At 52.7% G+C, this 14404-nt stretch overlaps 1 long non-coding RNA gene across 1 annotated transcript; it reads right to left on the minus strand.

The window, feature by feature from the left end:
- Positions 1 to 12759: 12759 nt before the first annotated feature.
- Positions 12760 to 13753, minus strand: LOC143341045 (uncharacterized). Its single transcript, XR_013079555.1, has 3 exons — positions 13376 to 13753; positions 13116 to 13307; positions 12760 to 13046 (listed from the first exon to the last, which is right to left on the minus strand). It is a non-coding gene; the product is annotated as an uncharacterized LOC143341045 (long non-coding RNA).
- Positions 13754 to 14404: the final 651 nt, after the last annotated feature.

A 14404-nucleotide genomic window follows, 5' to 3' on the forward strand; every position in this document is an offset into this window, starting at 1 on the left:
CCGCGAGTGCATCCCGACACGGCCGCCTGCGTGGCACCCCACCACGCCGCTGGGCGCTTCGGCGCCTGGACAAGGACGCCCTGATGGCAGCTGCCCTCGCTGCAACTTGGCCGCAGGGAGCGGCCGAGTTGCCGAGCATAGAGGAGGAGGTCGCCCGGCTCGGAGCATTGGTCGCGGGTATTTGCGACGCGGCGATGCCTCGGGTCGGGCGGGCTTCTCCTCGCCGGGCGGTGTACTGGTGGTCGGACGCGATCGCGGAGTTGCGAGTCGCGACTGTCCGCGCCCGACGCCAGTACACCCGCGCGCGCCGTCGTCAACGTACAGGCGACGGCGTGGCGCGAGCGAGGGCAGCTGATGACCTGTATGGAGCATACCGCGTGGCGCGGGTTGCTCTGTAGGTCGCCATCAAACGGGCCAAGACCCAGGCATGGAAGGAGCTCCTCCAGACCCTTGATGACGATCCATGGGGCCGCCCATATAAGGTGGTGCTGAATAAGCTCCGCCCGTGGGCGACCCCCGTCACCGAGGGTCTTGACCCCCGGCTGCTGGAGGACGTGGTCAATACACTCTTCCCAATTGGGGAGAGGGGACCGCGTCCTCCGGCGGCGGCGGCTGTCCCAGTGGAGTGGACGGCCGAGCTGGGGGTCACGCAGGAGGAGCTGGCAGCGGCCATCAGACGGCTCGGGGTTCGTAACACGGCCCCGGGTCCGGATGGTGTGCCCGGCCGGGTTTGGGTCTTGACCCAGGGCGTCCTTGGGGCCGACCTCAGGCGGTTGTTCGACCGCTGCCTGAGGGACGGGCGATTCCCCCCCAGTTGGAAGGTGGCGAGGATGGTCCTCCTCCGGAAGGAGGGTCGGCCCGCGGAGTCTCCCTCCGCATACCGGCCCATTTGTCTCCTCGACGAGGTGGGCAAGCTCTTCGAGCGTGTGATTGCTGCCCGCCTCGTCGAGCACCTGTCGCGGGGTGATCCCGGTCTGGCCGACTGTCAGTTCGGTTTCCGGGGGGGCCGATCGACTATCGACGCGATAGGTCGTGTGAGGGCCCTCTCGGAGGCGGCCGTCTCCCGGGGAGGGGTGGCATTGGCAATATCCTTGGATATTGCAAATGCCTTTAACACCCTCCCCTGGGAAGAGATAAGGAGGGGGCTCGAATATCATCGAGTCCCCCCTTGTCTCAGGGCGGTCGTCGGGGATTATCTCCGCGGCAGGTGGATCGAGTATCCGGGCCGGGATGGTGATATGCGGAGGGAGGTGTACTGCGGTGTTCCGCAGGGGTCGGTCCTCGGGCCACTCCTGTGGAACATCGCGTACGACTCGGTTTTGCGGGCTGGCCTCCCCGACGGCGTCAGCACGGTGTGTTATGCGGATGACACACTGGTGCTGGCCGTCGGGGCGCACTGGGGGAGGGCCATGCGTCGCGCGGAGGAGGGGTCGCAACGCGTCGTCGACCGGATCAGGGGGATGGGGATGACGGTGGCGGTCCATAAGACCGAGGTGATTGCGTTTCATTCACCTCGGCAGGATCCGCCACCCCCTCTGATTCGGGTGGGTGGGGCTGACATCGAGGTGAAGCCCCAGATCAGGTATCTGGGGCTGATCCTCGATAGCCACTGGCGTTTCGAGAAGCATTTCCGCTGCCTGGTCCCCCGCTTGGAAAGGATGGTTGCGGCTCTGGGCCGGATCCTGCCCAACCTGGGGGGCCCGGCGGGCCGAGTTCGTCGCCTCTATGTGGCAATGGTCCAGTCGGTGGCCCTATACGGGGCCCCCGTCTGGGCGGACGACCTGGCTGCCTCCCGGCGCAGCATGACTATGCTGCGTCGGGTGCAGAGGCGCATGGCGCTCAGGGTCGTCCGCGGGTATCGGACCATGTCACATGGGGCGGCGACGGTTCTAGCGGGGATGCCGCCCATGGACCTGTTCGCGCGGTCGCACGCGGTGATGTACCGGCACCGCGTCGACCGTCGCGCGGGGGTGGGGGCGGTCCCGGGCGGGCAGGAACCTGCTTGGGGCGATTTGAAGCGCCAGGCCCGGCAGTCCGTGTTGCTCGCGTGGCAGGAGCGGCTGGCTCTGCCAACCGCGGGGCACCGGACTGTCGGGGCTGTTCGGCCGCTCCTGAAGGAGTGGCTGGACAGAGGCCATGGCAGCCTCACCTACCGGCTGGCACAGGTATTTTCCGGGCATGGCAGCTTCGGAAGATACCTGTGCCGGATAGGGAAGGAGCCGACGGCGCGTTGCTGCCACTGCGACGCTGAGCAGGACACGGCGGATCATACCCTGGAGGTATGCCCCGCGTGGGAGGGGGAGCGCCGTGTCCTGGTCGGCGTTGTCGGGCGGGATGTCTCGCTGCCGGGCGTGGTGCGCGCCATGCTCGGCAGCGAGGAGAAGTGGAGGGCCGTGGCCTCCTTCTGCGAGAACGTAATGTTGCAGAAGGAGGCCGCGGGGAGGGAGCGCGAGCTTCAGCGGCGCGCTGAAGCTCGCGCTCGTGCGGTGGCCCGAGGTCGTCGCCCGGTCGCGAGGCGTCGCGGGCGGCCGCCTCGGCGTGGCGGATGACCTAGGCTGGGAGGGGGGTCCTGAGGGGACCCTCCTCCCACCAGGCGGCGCCGGGTCGGACCGATTGGGGGTAGGAGTGCCTCCCCCTACCGGCCCAACGCAAGGGGAGGCACCCTCGGCGGTCTGGTGCGGCCATGAACGCCCGGCCGCCGAGGGGTGGAAACGGGGTCGCGGGCGGTTGCGAGTTGGGGCTCGCAGCCGCCACTAAACGCGGCCCCGGGACGGATAGCGGCGGGATGGAGTGGCCCCGTCCCGCCGCTATGAGGCAGTGTGTCTACTGGGGGGACCGATTGTCCCCCCGGGGGATGGGCGCGAAAGCGCGGGCATTGGGAGGATACCGGAAGAATGCTTCGAGCGATTCCCGGTATCCTCCCAAAGCGTGCCGAAGGGTCACCGTGGGGTTTTTAGTGGGTAGGTCCCGCGCCTGTCGTTGTACGGGCGCGGGGAATCCCACACACCCCTCCCATCTCTCCCCAAGGAGGTGGGAGGGAGTCTTTCGAAGATTTTCCCCACGACAAAAAAAAAAAAAAAAAAAAAAAAAAAAAAAAGTAGTGGAATCCGGGAGGGTTTTGGTGGGGTGGGTTTCGGCGCGAGTGGTGATACTTGCGCTGCGCCAACTGCAGTGTCGCCGCTGCCTCGAGTTGGGGCACGTGAAGCAGTGGTCCACCTCGCCGGTGGACCGCAGCGGTCAGTGTTACCGCTGCGGAGCGAAAGACCACCGCGCGAGCCAGTGCTCGGCGGCCCCCCACTACCCGCTATATGCGGACATGGGGAGGCCGGCAGATCACAGGGTGGGGAGCAAAAAGTGCTCTCCCTCCTCCCGGAAGAAGAGGGAGAATCGGCCCTCCCCAGTTCAGGCTCCGCGGATGCTGGCATCGTCCACAATGGAGGTGGACGGTACCACGAGGACGGACAGCCGGCAGGAGGCTGGGGCGGCCGCTAAGTAATGCCGTCCCGTCTCCTCCTCCAGGCCAACCACAACCACTACCGCGCAGCACAGGACATGATGTCATAGATCCTCGCGGAGTGGGGGGTTGGCCTGGCGGTCGCCGTCGAGCCGTACCGCGTCCTGGATCACCCTCATTGGGTGGGGGACGCGGACGGCTTGGTGGCGGCGGTATGGGTAGGAGGCGACGGGTCTCCCGCCTTTCTCCATCCTGGAACGCGGTCGGCGAGGGTCTTGATCACCTGCTGCTGGAGGCCGTGGTCAATACTCTCTTTCGTAGGAGTATCACGTCCTCCGGCGCCGTCGGCTGTCCCAATTGAGTGGTTGGCCGAGCTGGGGGTCACGCAGGGGGAGCTGGCCACGGCCATCAAACGGCTCGAGGCGCGTAACACGGCCCCGGTGCCGGATGGTGTGCCTGGCCGGGTTGGGGTTTTGACCCAGGGCGTCCTTGGGGCCGACCGCAGGCGGTTGTTTGACCGATGCCTAAGGGACGGCCGACTACCCCCTAGTTGGAAAGTGGCGAGGATGGTCATCCTTCGGGAGGCGGGTCGGTCCTCAGAGTCTCTCTCTGGCATACCGGACCATCTGTCTCCTCGACGAGGTGGGCAAGATCTTCGAGCGCGTGATTGCCGCCCACCTCGTTGAGCACCTGTCGCGGAGTGCCCCCGACCTGGCCGACTGCCGGGAGGGTCGATCGACGATCGACGCGATAGCTCGCGTGAGGGCCCTCTCGGAGTCGGCCGTCTCCCAGGGAGGGGTGGCTTTGGCAGTATCCTTGGATATTGCCAAAGCCTATAACACCCTTCCCTGGAAAGAGATAAGGAGGGAGCTCGAAGATCATCGGGCCGCTCCTTATCTCAGGGCAGTCGTGGAGAATTATCTCCGTGGCAGGTGGATCGAGTATCCGGGCCGGGATGGAGATATGCGGAGGGAGGTGTACTGCGGCGTTCCGCAGGGATCGGTCCTCGGGCCACTTCTGTGGAACGTCGCATACGATAAGGTGTTGGGGGCCGACCTCCCCGACGGCGTCAGCACCGTGTGTTATGCAGATGACACACTGGTGCTGGCCGTCGTGGCGCACTGGGGGAGGGCCAAACGTCACCTCGGCAGGATCCGCCACCCCCCCTGTTCCGGGTAGGCGAGGCTGATATCGAGGTGAAACCCCTGATGAGGTATCTGGAGCTGATCCTCGATAGCCACTGGCGATTCGAGGAGCATTTCCGTTGCCTGGTCCCCCGGTTGGAGGGGATGGTCGCGGCTTTAGGCCGAATACTACCCAACTTGGGGGGCCCGGCTGGCAGAGTTCGCCGCCTCTATGTGGCAATGGTACAGTCGCTGGACCTTTACGGGGCCCCTGTCAGGGCGGGCGACCTGGCGGCCTCCCGGCGCAGCATGACGATGCTGCGTCGGGTGCAGAATCGGCGGGCGTTGCGGGTCGTCCGCGGGTACCGGGCCGTGACGCATGAGGCGGCGACGGTTCTTGCGGGGATGCCGCCCATGGACCTCCACACGCGATCGCACGCGGTGCTGTATCGTCACTGCGCCGACCGTCGCGCGGGGGTGGGAGCGGTCCCGGGAGTGCCGGAACCTGCATGGGGCGATTTGAAGCGCCAGGCCCGGCAGTTCGTGATGCTCGCGTGGCACAAGCGATTGGCCCTGCCAACCGCGGGGCACCGGACAAGTCGGTGTTGTTCGGCCACTCCTGAGTGAGCGGCTGAGGCTAGTGAGCATGCAGTAGGCTAGTAAGAAATCCGTTAGCTATAAGAGCATGCAGCAAACTAGTAAGCAAGCAGTAAGCTAGTAAGCAACCAGTGAGCTAGAAAGCAGGCAATAACCTGGTAAGATAGCAGTTAGCTAGTAAGGAAGTACTAAGCTAGTAAGCAAGCAGTGAGCTAGCAAGCGAGCGGGAAGCAAGTAAGGAAGCGAGAAAGCTAGCAGTAAGCAAGTAAGCAAGCAGGAAGCTGGTAAGGAAGCACTATGTTAGGAAGCAAGCAGAAAGCTAGTAGGCAAGCAGTAAGCTAGTAAGCAAGCAGTAAGATAGTAAGAAAGCAGTTAGCTAGTAAGAAAGCAGTATGCTATTAAGCAAGTAATAAGCTAGTAAGCAAGCATTAAGCTAGTAAACAAGGAGGGAGCTAGTAAGAAAGCAATTAACTAGTAAGCAAGCAGTAACGTAGTGTGCAGGCAGTTAGCGAGTAAGCTAGCAGTAAGCTAGTAAGCATGAAGTGAGCTAGTATGCAAGCAGTGAGCTAGTAAGCGAGCAGGGAGCTAGTAATGAAGCATTATCCTAGAAAGCAAGCAGTGTGCTAGTAAGCAAACAGTAAGCTTGTATGCGCGCAGCAGGCTAGTCAGAAAGCTGCTAGCTAGTAAGAAGTCAGTATGCTAGTAAGCAAGCAGTAAGCTAGAATGCAAGTAACAAGCTAGTAAAGAAGCAGTTCGCGTGAAAGAAAGCAGTAAGCTAGCAAAAAGCAGTGAGCCAGTAACCGAGCAGAAAGCTAGTATGGAGGCAGCATGTCTGTAAGCAAGCATGAAGCTAGTAGGCATGCAGTGAGCTAGTAAGCGAGCATCGAGCTGGTAAGGAAGCAGTGAGCTAGTAAGCCAGGAGGAAGCTAGTGAGGAAGCAGTAGACTAGTAGGCAAGCGGTAAGCTAGAAAGCAAGCAACAGGCTTGTAAAAAAGCAGTTTGCTAGTAAGTAACCGCTAAGCTATTAAGCAAGCAGTAAGCTGGTAAGAAAGCTGTTAGCTAGTAAGCAAGCGGTAAGCTAGTAAGAAAGCAATTAACTAGTAAGCAAGCAGTAACGTAGTGTGCAGGCAGTTAGCGAGTAAGCTAGCAGTAAGCTAGTAAGCATGAAGTGAGCTAGTTTCGCAAGCAGTGAGCTAGTAAGCGAGCAGGGAGCTAGTAATGAAGCAGTATGCTAGAAAGCAAGCAGTAATCTAGTGAGGGCGCTGTAAGGTAGTAAACAAGCTGGATGCTACTAAGGAAGCATTACACTTGTAAGAAAGCAGTTAGCTAGTAAGAATGCAGTATGCTAGTATGCAAGCAACAAGGTAGTAAGCAAGCAGTAAGCTTGTAAGATACCAGAGTGCTAATAAGAAACCCTTACGCAAGTCGGAAAGCAGTTAGCTAGTAAGCAACAAGTAATCTAGTAAGCAAGCAGCAGGCTAGTAAGAGAGCAATTAGCTGGCAAGCAACCAGTAAGCAAGTAAGCAAGCAGTAGGCTGGTAAGATAGCAGTAAGCTAGTATGCAAGTATGAAGCTAGTAAGCACGTAGTAAGGTAGTAAGCAAGCAATAATCTAGTAAGCTAGCAGTGAGCTAGTAAGCAAGCTGTGTGCTAGTAACCTAGCAGTGAGCTAGTAAGCGAGCAGGAAGCTAGTAAGGGAGCAGTATGCTTGTAAGCAAGCAGTAACCAAGTAAGCTAGTAAGCAGGAAGTAAGCTAGTAAGCAGGCAGCAAGCTAGTAAGCGAGCACTGAGCTAGGGAGCGAGCATTTAGCTAGTAAGGAAGTAGTAAGCTAGTAAGCAAGCAGTATGCTAGTAAGCAAGCAGTAACCTAGTAAGCAACAAGTAAGCTAGTGAGCAAACAGTAAGCTAGTAAGCAAGCAGTAATTTAGGAGCAAAGCAGTAAGTTAGTATCAAAGCAGTGAGCTAGTAAGCAAGCGGTAATCTGGTAAGCAAACAGTAATCTTGTAAGCAAGCAGCAGCCTATTGAGATAGCAGTTAGCTAGTAAGAATGCTGTGTGCTAGTAAGTAAGCAGGAATTTAGTAGGCATGCAGTGAGCTAGTAAGCGAGCATCGAGCTAGTAAGGAAGCAGTGAGCTAGTAACCCAGGAGGAGGCTAGTGAGGAAGCAGTAGGCTAGTAGGCAAGCGGTAAGCTAGAAAGCAAGCAGCAGGCTAGTAAGGAAGCAGTTAGCTAGTAAGCAAGCAGTAACTTAGTAAGCGTCCAGTATGCTAGTAAGCAATCGAACAACTGGTAAGCGAGCAGCTTGTTGGTAAGCAAATCGTAAGCTAGTAAGCATGCAGTAAGCTAGAAAGCAAGGAGCAGGCTAGATTGAATGCAGTAATCTTGCAAGCAAGCAGTAAGGTAGTAAAATGCATCTATGATAGAAGGCAATCAGGAGGCTAGTAAGCAAGCAGTTAGCTAGAAAGCAATCAGCAAGCTAGTAAGCAAGCAGGACGCTTGAATGCAATCAACAGGCTAGTAAGCAAGCAGTAAGCTAGTAACCAATTAGTAAGCTAGTAAGCAAGCAGCTGGCTAGTAAGAAAGCCGTTAGCTAGTAAGAAAGCTGGTAGTTAGTAAGGAAGTAGTAAGCTAATAAGCAGGCTGTCAGTTAGTAAGCAAGCAGTGAGCCAGTAAGCGAGCACGGAGCTGGTAAGGAAGCAGTAATCTAGTAAGTAAGCTATGAGCTAGTAAGCGTGGAGGAAGTTAGTAAGCAAGATGTAAGCGAGTCAGCTAGCTGTAAGATATTAAGGAAGCAGTGAGCTGGTAAGCGAGCAGGAAGCTTATAGCAACGCAGTAATCTAGTATGCAAGCAGTAACCCTAACAAGAAAGCAGTATGCTAGTATGCAAGCAGGAAGCTAGTAAGCAAGCAGCAGGCTAGTAAGAAAGCAGTGTGCTGGTAAGCGAGCAGGGAACTAGTAACAAGCAGTAGTGTTGTAAGCAAGCAGTTTGCTGGTAAAAACACAGTTACCTAGTGTAGCGGTTAAGAATCGCTGCGATTTATCGCGACGATCGCGATCTCTCGCGCCGTTTTTGGTCACCACGTGGCTGACCACGCGGTGCGCTCGGCAGTTCGTGCTCACTTGCGATTCGCACACCAAACCAACCGAACGTCGTGTTGAACCAAACCGAATAATGTTTCCTAACGGTTATTTCCGTTTTTCTTAAATCAGTTTATCGTTTATTTAGTAAGTCGTGTTTATTGTATTCTGTTCTTGATTGTGTAATAATTGTGAAGACCCAATACATATTCAGTGTTAAGGAAACAGTTTCTTGTGTTAACAATTTAATTCGATTTCTCCTCGGTGCGTCAGCTCTTCGTTAAGAGATCCAATTTTCCTCGATACTCTTTTCCAAACGAAACATTGGTCCTTCGAGCCGGATTGACGTCGAGGAAAAGGAATCGAACAATATTCATCTGAAAGGAAATTCAACCGTTAACGACCATGAGTTCGCTTGAGGAACTATTTTACAAACAAACACAAGCCATGCGATCAGTCGAACGTGCCCTTGCCAATTTTAAAAAACTGTGTCAGTCGAAGATGACCGCTACAATTACAAAAAATCGCATAGGACTGCTGAAGGAAGCCTTCCATCAGTGTCAAGATTTGGATGCAAAACCTGCAGCCAGTGTCGATCTGAAAACGAAATCTACAGTTCCGTACTTTGTTGATGACCACTTCTCAAGATGCGAAGAAAACTTCCAGGAAGCCCTCGACTTCATGGCGGATACTCGCAAGGGTCGCACCTCCACCTGAGACTCCAGCCACTAACGGAAACTCTTCAAATTCCGTGACGTCACGACCAACGGTTCACCTTCCAAGGATACATCTTCCAACGTTTGAAGGAGAATTCGAAGAGTGGGAGAGCTTCCGTGACAGGTTCACCTCTATGGTCATAAACAACGAGACGCTGTCGAATGTGGAGCGCCTACACTTTTTGTGCGCGTCGCTCAAGGGCGAAGCCAACCGATCAGTAAGTCACCTACCTATAACCGACAATAATTTCACCGTTACGTGGAATATAATAACATCGCGCTTCGAAAACAAACGGCGACTTATATCAACACATTTGAACGCTTTGTTTTCTTTACCGGCAATTTTGTCCGAAACGCCAACGGAACTTCGATCGTTACGCGACCAAATCAATATTGCGATTCAAATGCTACGTAACCTTGGTCGTCCTGTAGACACTTGGAGTGACATGATCGTTTATCTCGGTGTACAGAAATTAGATCGCGCAACACGAAAAGCGTGGGAGTTTAATTTAGGTAATACATCCGAGTATCCGACCTATACCGAATTTGATACATTTTTAGAAAAGCGAATCCACGCTCTAGAAGCGATGCCGCCAATCCAACGCGAAAAACAGCCCGAACATAACAAAACAAAATCTATTCGATCCAAACCGTTAACCGCACTCGCTACAGCGACAAATCAATTATCATGCGCGGTCTGTAAACAGAACCATCTCATTTATCAGTGTCCTAGTTTTTTAGCAAAAACTCCACGTGATCGATATACGATCATCCGGCAACAGAACCGATGTGCTAACTGCTTTTCAACGAAACACTCGACTGCACAGTGCAAAAGCGCCCATTGTTACAAGGAGTGCCAATTGAAGCATCACACATTGTTACATTTTCGCACTACCAATGATGCTTCCAATATCGAACAGAGGACGAGTCCCGCCGCCTCCGATCACGAAGTAACAAATGTTTTAAATGTAGCTTCAAGTAAACCGATTAAAACAAACATCCTTCTTTCGACAGCTAAAGTTCGAGTGCACTTCCGGGATGGCCGGTGCATTGTTGTAAGAGCGCTTCTTGATCAAGGCTCAGCAGCGACACTCATTACTGAGTCATTAGCTCAATTACTTCGCCTTGACAAAACGACACAATTCACCACGATCAGTGGAGTCGGAGAGAATCAGTCCTTTGCACGTTACGTCGTACCAATTGTTATCGCCCCGGTAGAGAGGTCCGAACCTACATATTCAACGCATGCGACCATAATCAAAAAACTAACGAGGTATGTACCACCGCGTTTAAATTCAACAACTAAATGGTCTCACCTTCTAGGACTCAATCTTGCGGACAAGGACCCCATGAGCTCCGAACCCATTCGCTTGATAATTGGAGCCGATATTTACGGACAACTACTATTAAATGGGGTAAGGAAGGGCCCAGCGTGCGCACCCACCGCTCAAAACACCACGCTCGGCTGGATTTTATCCGGCCCTCTTTCCTCTACACCTGAATCCTCAATCCATCTTCACCATATTTCAATCCTTGACCGCCTATATCAGAACCTCAGGAAGTTCTGGGAGCTTGAGGATCTTCCAGTTTCAACCCTGTTAACACCGGACGAACAAAAATGTGAAAATCATTTTAGAAAAACACATTCGCGAAGCATTATGGGTCAGTACATAGTCAAATTGCCATTTAAATGCGAGCCTCCAATTCCATTAGGGGAATCTCGGACCGGAGCCTTACGCAGCCTCCGCGCTCTAGAAAACCGTCTTCACCAGAACCAAACTCTCCAAACCGAATATCGTGCCTTTCTTGAGGAATATCAATCTCTTGGGCATATGAGAAAAGTCGACTCTCTTTATCAATCGAGTAGCCAAGTCTATTATATCCCTCACCACGCTGTATTCCGCCAAACCAGTAAGACGACACGTCTTCGTGTCGTGTTCAATGCATCTAGGAGGACTTCCAATGGTCAATCACTTAACGACCACTTGTATAGTGGTCCCAAATTACAGCAAGACCTAGCCTCAATCCTATTGCGATGGCGCCAATTCCAGTTTGCATATTCCGCCGATATAGCCAAAATGTACAGACAAATTCGCGTCGATGACCAAGACTTAAATTTCCAACGCATTCTCTGGCGTGACACTCCCTCAAATCATGTCGAAGAATATCAGCTCCGTACGGTAACCTATGGTACAACTCCGGCACCTTATTTAGCCCTTCGTGTCCTTAAACAGCTGGTCAAGGACGAAGGATCAAAGTACCCTGACGCGGTTCCAGTCTTAAACGATCAGGCTTACGTCGATGACTTTCTCTTCGGAAGTGATAGCATACCGTCGCTTCTTCAAATTCGAAGCTAAACAACTGCCCTGTTAGCTCAAGGTGGTTTTTCGTTACGGAAATGGGCAAGTAACCACTCTGAACTCCTTTCTGATATTGATCCTTCCGATCATGGCATCGCACTAAGCAAATCGTTGAACATCGACGAAAGCACGTCTATACTCGGTTTAATGTGGAATCCCGGGCTTGATCAATTTCAATTTCAAGTTCAAGTCGAACCTGTTGCAAATGGTCATATGACCAAACGTATGATCCTCTCATCCGTAGCAAAAATTTTTAACCCCATGGGATGCATCACCCCTTTCGTGATCTCCGGCAAAATTTTAATTCAGAGATTATGGTCCTTGAAGTCTGATTGGGATGATTATGTTCCACACGAAATCCAACCCGAATGGCAATTTCTTTGTCGCCAGTTAATCGACCTCAAAAATTTGTCGATCCCACGGAAATTGTCGACGAGCATCCCAACAGGTCAAAGTCTCCATGGCTTTGCTGACGCCTCAACAGCAGCATATGCTGCCGCTGTCTATATTCGCAACACTCTTCAGGATAGCACAGTATGTGTCAGGCTTGCCATGGCCAAATCTCGTGTGGCCCCGTTGAAAACAGTCAGTGTTCCTCGCTTAGAGTTATGCGCCGCACTTCTTCTTGCACGCCTATTAAAGTTTGTCCAAACCGCCTTGAAACGTCCGTTGGAATGTCACTGCTGGACAGATTCAAACATCACACTTGCCTGGGTGAGTCAATCACCCTCCCGCTGGACAACATTTATAGCAAATCGGGTTGCGAAGATTCAAACTCTTATTCCAACCGCACACTGGCATCACATTACGACAGAAAACAATCCAGCTGACTGCGCTTCGCGTGGAATATCATTAACTAAATTAATTTCTCATCCTCTATGGTGGTCAGGTCCTTGTTGGCTGCGTGAAAATCCAGACTCTTGGCCGAAATCAGAGCCAAACCCATGCCCAGAAGCCTCACTCGAGGAAATCAAGCACGAAATTCTTAGTATGTCAACAAGCGTAAACACATGGGAATTGGAGACGCGATATTCGTCTTGGCCGAAATTGCTTCGGATAACCGCGTACTTAAAACGCTTCGTCCGAAACCTCAAAAAACAACTGGGACAAGCGAAACTTACCAAAATAGAGCCTCCGAGTAATAATGCGATCATAGTGCTGATCCCTGATGAGATTCGTCAGTCAAAATTGTTCTGGGTGAAAAGGATTCAGAGCGATGCATTTCCTTCCGAATTAGAGCGTTTGCAAGCATCGAAACAGATCTCAAAATCAAGCTCTCTGAGCTCTCTTAACCCGTACCTTGACACAAACGGGTTAATCCGAGCAAAAGGACGACTCATGAAGTCGCAGCTCTCTGAAAAGGCAAAAAACCCAATCATCCTCAAAACACACTCACTCCTAACACTTTTAATTAACCATACCCATAGAACCTTATTGCATGCCGGTCTTCAACTTCTTCTCGCTCACCTCTGAGGTGAATACTGGATCCTTAGAGCGAGAATGACAATCCGAGCAGTCCTTTACATGTGCGTGGAGTGTGCACGTGAAAGGGCCACCTCACCCCACGAGCTCATGGGAGATTTAGCCGCGCCTCGTGTTACAAGGGTTGAGCGTCCGTTTGTGCATACCGGCGTGGATTATGCAGGTCCGGTTCTCATCCGAACTGCTCCTGGGCGCGGACACAAATCAATGAAGGCATACATTGCAGTATTTGTATGTCTAACAATAAAAGCCATTCACATAGAGTTAGTAAGCAATTATAGCTCAGAAGCCTTCATAGCAGCCTACCATAGATTTGTGTCCCGGCGTGGTCTTCCAACTAAACTTTACTCCGACAACGGCACAACATTCCAAGGCGCAAATCGCGAACTAGCCACCGCGTTCCACTCTGCAACAAAAGACTCCAATCTCAGAAATTCACTGGCCTCTTCCGGAGTCGCATGGGTATTCTTGCCCCCAAATGCACCTCATTTCGGAGGACTATGGGAAGCAGCCGTGAAAAGCATCAAACACCACCTTAAACGCGTAATAGGAGCTCACACACTTACATTTGAAGAAATGACAACTATGTTGTGCCGGGTCGAGGCATGTCTTAATTCAAGACCACTCGGAGCAATGTCGGATTGTCTAGACGATTATTCCATACTAACACCAGGTCACTTCTTAATTGGCACTCCCCTCGTATCAAATCCGGAACCGAGCGTACTAGAAATTAAAGAAAATCGCTTATCGCGATGGCAGCTACTTCAAAAACTAACCGAAACCTTTTGGAAAGCTTGGCAGAATGATTACCTTCACACTCTCCATCAACACCCAAAATGGCGAACCATACAAAATCTGGCCAAGGTCGGTCAACTCGTGTTAATCCGCAATTCAAATCTACCACCCTGTAGCTGGGAACGAGGACGAATCATCGATTGTCACCCAGGAGACGACAGATTAATTCGGGTAGTGACAATCAAAACCGCACAATCTCAATTCAAGCGGCCCCTCTCAAAAATTTGTTTTCTCCCCATTACAGTACCTGCCAACGACGAAGGGCGTAATTAGTTTTAAGTCGCGTAGGTTAAGTCCGATCGCGTGGTCACGATCGCGCAATTCAAATGAGTTCAAATTAACTAGCCTGTAATTAGAATAAGTCGATAGTTGTACTTACGTATTTGCGTCCTTTTTATCCATTGTAAACTGCCTCTGCGTAATCAACACTACACTACAACTACGCATTACCGAATGAATACATTCATTAATGGCTGCGTTGAACCTCTCCGAGAGGGGGGGAGAGTGTAGCGGTTAAGAATCGCTGCGATTTATCGCGACGATCGCGATCTCTCGCGCCATTTTTGGTCACCACGTGGCCGACCACGCGGTGCGCTCGGCAGTTCGTGCTCACTTGCGATTCGCACACCAAACCAACCGAACGTCGTGTTGAACCAAACCGAATAATGTTTCCTAACGGTTATTTCCGTTTTTCTTAAATCAGTTTATCGTTTATTTAGTAAGCCGTGTTTATTGTATTCTGTTCTTGATTGTGTAATAATTGTGAAAACTCAATACATATTCAGTGTCAAGGAAACAGT

This window comes from Colletes latitarsis, chromosome 4 (genome assembly GCF_051014445.1).
Source record: "Colletes latitarsis isolate SP2378_abdomen chromosome 4, iyColLati1, whole genome shotgun sequence".
Lineage (NCBI taxonomy): Eukaryota > Metazoa > Arthropoda > Insecta > Hymenoptera > Colletidae > Colletes > Colletes latitarsis.